At 39.2% G+C, this 4,250-nt stretch overlaps 1 long non-coding RNA gene across 1 annotated transcript; it reads left to right on the top strand.

Moving 5' to 3' along the window:
- Positions 1-3,435: 3,435 nt before the first annotated feature.
- LOC143635524 (uncharacterized) lies at positions 3,436-4,040 on the top strand. The gene is made up of 4 exons (XR_013154069.1): positions 3,436-3,525; positions 3,611-3,685; positions 3,760-3,876; positions 3,967-4,040. It is a non-coding gene; the product is annotated as an uncharacterized LOC143635524 (long non-coding RNA).
- The last annotated feature ends 210 nt before the right edge of the window (positions 4,041-4,250 follow it).

Here is a 4,250-nt window from a genome sequence, read left to right as displayed (position 1 = left end):
CAATGTGGAAATGGGAACACATCTCAATGGATTTTATCATGGGTTTACCTAAGACACCGACGGGATGCGATACCATCTGGGTGATCGTTGACCGGTTGACTAAGTCTGCACACTTCTTAGCGATTAAGGAATCGAACAAAATGGAAAGACTGACTCGTGTTTACATGAAGGAAGTAGTGTCTAGACACGGAGTGCCTGTCTCAATCATTTCTGATCGAGATTCTCGTTTCACTTCGCACTTTTGGAAGTCGCTGCAAAGCGCACCAGGCACTCGTCTTGATATGAGCACAGCATACCATCCTCAGACGGATGGGCAAAGTGAACGAACTATTCAGACCCTGGAAGATATGTTGCGTGCATGCGTATTGGATTTCGGAAAAAGTTGGGAACCTCACTTACCTTTGGTAGAGTTTTCGTATAATAACAGCTACCACGCAAGTATTAAGGCAGCGCCGTTTGAAGCGCTATACGGACGGAAGTGTCGATCACCACTCTGCTGGGAAGAGGTGGGTGACAGCCAAATCACTTGTCCAGAACTGGTACTCGAAACTTCGGAAAAGATTGTTCAAATCCGAAATCGCATGGCAGCAGCACGAGATCGCCAAAAGAGTTACGCCGACAAGCGCCGAAAACCTCTCGAATTTCAAGTGAACGATCGAGTGTTACTCAAAGTCTCACCTTGGAAAGGTGTGGTTCGCTTTGGTAAGCGAAACAAACTCAACCCATGATATGTTGGTCCTTACCGGATAACTGAGCGCATTGGTCCGGTGGCGTACCGACTGGACCTACCAACGGAACTCGGTGGTGTACACAATGTATTCCACGTGTCCAATTTGAAGAAATGCCTATCTGATGAAACCCATGTAGTCCCTTTGGAGGAACTGCAAGTCGATGAACAGTTACGTTTCATTGAGGAACCAGTCGAGGTTTTGGATTGGGAAACCAAAACGCTTAAGCACAGCAAAATTCCAATCGTTAAGGTTCGTTGGAACTCGAGACGTGGACCGGAGTTCACGTGGGAACGCGAGGATCAAATGATGAAAAAGTATCCTCACCTTTTTGAAGGGCTAACCAAACACAGAAAACCGCGAAACCCGGCAAACCGGCATACATCACTGGAGGTATGAATTAAATTTCGGGACGAAATTTCTTTCTACTAGGGGATGATATGACAAACTGAAATTTTTTTCTTACTCTTTCAGACACTCATCACGACTTGACTCAAATTTTCGGGACGAAAATTCTTTAACATGGGAATGATGTGACAATCGTCAATTTCAGGTTAACTCCGTTAACTCAACTCCGTCAATTCAAACTTAAAGATCATTGAATCTATAACGCACACTTCATTACATTTAAACTAGGGTTTAAATGACGCTTAACACTTACTACATGTGTAGTCTTTCGGGAATTGCACCGAAACGCAAACGAGTTGACGCAAACGATTGGTGAATAAACGAAAAACGTCAGCATAATAATTATGTGATAATTATGTGTTAACATATGTGTTACTTGATTATATGGTGTGTAATGCTAGACAAGAAACAAGAACTAAGTTAGTTAAGCTAGGAAAAGTAATACTTAGAAGTGGAGGGGCCAAAGTGTAACATAGTATTCTATAAATATATCATTAACAACAAACCCTAACTTATTCTCTCCCCACACACACAATCCCGATCGGAGCTTCCTTCCTTGTGAACCCTTGGCTGCCGTCACCTATACACACACATACAACCATCAAATCAAGTCCTTGATTGAAGAATTAGGTGCTAGGAAGGTATAATTGATTATCCTATACATCCTTATTACTTGATTTTGATGTTTGTTGGGTTAATTGTAAACCCTAGCTGCCGATTCTATATGTATATGTAGTTATTATGATTTGTTGGTACATGATGTCAGTAGTTCAGTGTCTAGTGTCTGTAATCGAGTCGTTTGGATTTGAGTTTGTATGTAAGCGAAGTTGCTAACAAGTTCGCTGATATAGGCGAACTTGTTAGACAAGCGAAGTTAGTGACAACTTCGCCTGAACATGCCAGGCGAAGTTGTCGTGAATATATAATCTAGGTTACGGCTTAGATTGATAATTATTGAACGAGTTCATTATTCAGAGAACGAGTCAGAGAGAGTCTGTATTTGGTGATCTTTGTATCACGTGTTTACGGTTGCAATATAACGTGTTTGTGTTTATTGTAACGTGTTTAATCGTTTTGTTTTCTACGCTCGTAACGTCTTACGTAGGGATTCCGCACCTACGTAGAACGCGATATCTCGTGTAGATCCGACTGGGAACCTACAATTGGTATCAGAGCTTTTGCTCGATTGTGTGGTTCGGGATTATCACGCGGGTGTAGAAATCGTTCCGTTCGACTATTCGCGGGACGAGTTTTCTGAGTTTTTGTGTCCTACTCACCTCCTACAATCATAAACAACCCATAACACCTTCACAAACCTCGTAAAATCCAGAAATCTAACCTGCATGTTCGGAATATAATATAATATTTTTATAGTAAGCTATACAGTAAGTGCAATGCACATTGATACTGTAATGAGCCAAACTGATACACACCTTTTTTTATACTTAGATAAATATTTTTTTTTTCAGATGAGATAGTCATTATACTATGTTTGTATATTTATATTTAAAAACCTAATCCCCTTACCGAGTTTCTCACGCAACGCGTGAAGGAAACACACTAGTCCAATGTACCATGAATGTAAACCCTTTACACGTGTCAAAATAATGTAATTCTTCCCCATAACACAACACAGCACTAGCTTTCCCTTTAAATTCCGTTTCCAACTAATTCATCCCCAAACTCAAACACGAATAATCAGGCGGTGACCAATGGCATTGGCTCCTCAAGATCCACTAGAAGGATCTCCAAAAACCCCAATGTATCTTCTCCGCTGCAATTAATTTATTTATTTTTTATTTTTTTTTAATAATAATCCATAAACCCTAAAAAAAGAAGAAGTGTTCGATCACTGCAATCCAATTCTATACTTTGCATTGCTTTTCGTTACTTTAATTATTCTAAATATTATATTTGATCATCGCTACTGTGTTTATTGCGGCTCCGATTTATAGGTTAGGCTGAATTAGGTTCCTTCTTCGAAATTGTAGTTATTTGATCTTAGAAGTATGTTTTCTGTATTTGCATTCACTTGTATTTTTTATCCATAAACCCTTTCGATCACCGCAATTCTATGTGTTTCGTCGCTTGTATTCCGTTTGATCGTGTTCTGGTTGTGAAGTTGTTGTTACTGTGTTTATTGTATGCTGATTATCGTTGATGCAATTTAGTGTCTAAAAACATTCAATTAGGCTTTTAGGGTTAGTCAACTAAGCTGCCTGCAGGAGTAAGCAGAATCATCTTTTGTTATTTAAACACATCATTCTAAAACTCAACTGTGTTAATTGTTGTCCTTTAGAATAATAACAACTAACATTTGACTGCTTCAGATTCTAGGTTTACACAGCAAGAGCTTCCCGCTTGGAAACCAATTTTAACCCCAGGATGGGTAAGTTATGATTACAATTCTATTATATATATGAACTAATTTAGCCCATCAAATAGTTTTCTTTAACATTATATATTTCACTCAGGTCATCGCATCAATTCTAGCCATTGCATTTCTTTTCATCCCTATTGGCCTCTTCTCTCTGTTTGCATCCGAGCGCGTAACAATCAAACCATATCTTTTCCACTTTATTGCATCGAGTATTATTACAAGTTTCTTTGAATGGGAATGCAGGTGGTGGAAATTGTTTATCGCTATGATCAAGATTGTCTCCCTGAAATGTATCGTGGCAACGCAACTGCATATATTAAAAATTCTGACGCTAACAAAACCTGCATCGAGAATATTACTGTTAGTCCATGCTATTTTGATAATAATCTACGTTGACTATATATAGCTCTTTACATGAACCTTTCTCTTTTGGCCCGGTTGTTTCCTTAGGTACCTAAAAGAATGGATCCCCCCATCTATGTCTATTATCAGCTAGACTACTTCTATCAAAACCATCGCCGGTAAGATTACAAATTTTTTGGTCAAGAATTGTTGGTACATGATGTCAGTAGTTCAGTGTCTAGTGTCTGTAATCGAGTCGTTTGGATTTGTGTTTGTATGTAAGCGAAGTTAGCTCACAAGTTCGCTGATACAGGCGAACTTGTGAACTAAGCGAAGTTAGTGACAACTTCACCTGAACATGCCAGGCGAAGTTGTCGTGTTATATATTGATT

This window comes from Bidens hawaiensis, unplaced genomic scaffold (assembly GCF_021521415.1).
Source record: "Bidens hawaiensis isolate Kalapana, Puna unplaced genomic scaffold, B.hawaiensis_p1.1 tig00007551_1, whole genome shotgun sequence".
NCBI lineage: Eukaryota > Viridiplantae > Streptophyta > Magnoliopsida > Asterales > Asteraceae > Bidens > Bidens hawaiensis.
This window is presented reverse-complemented; position numbering and strand designations above follow the sequence as displayed.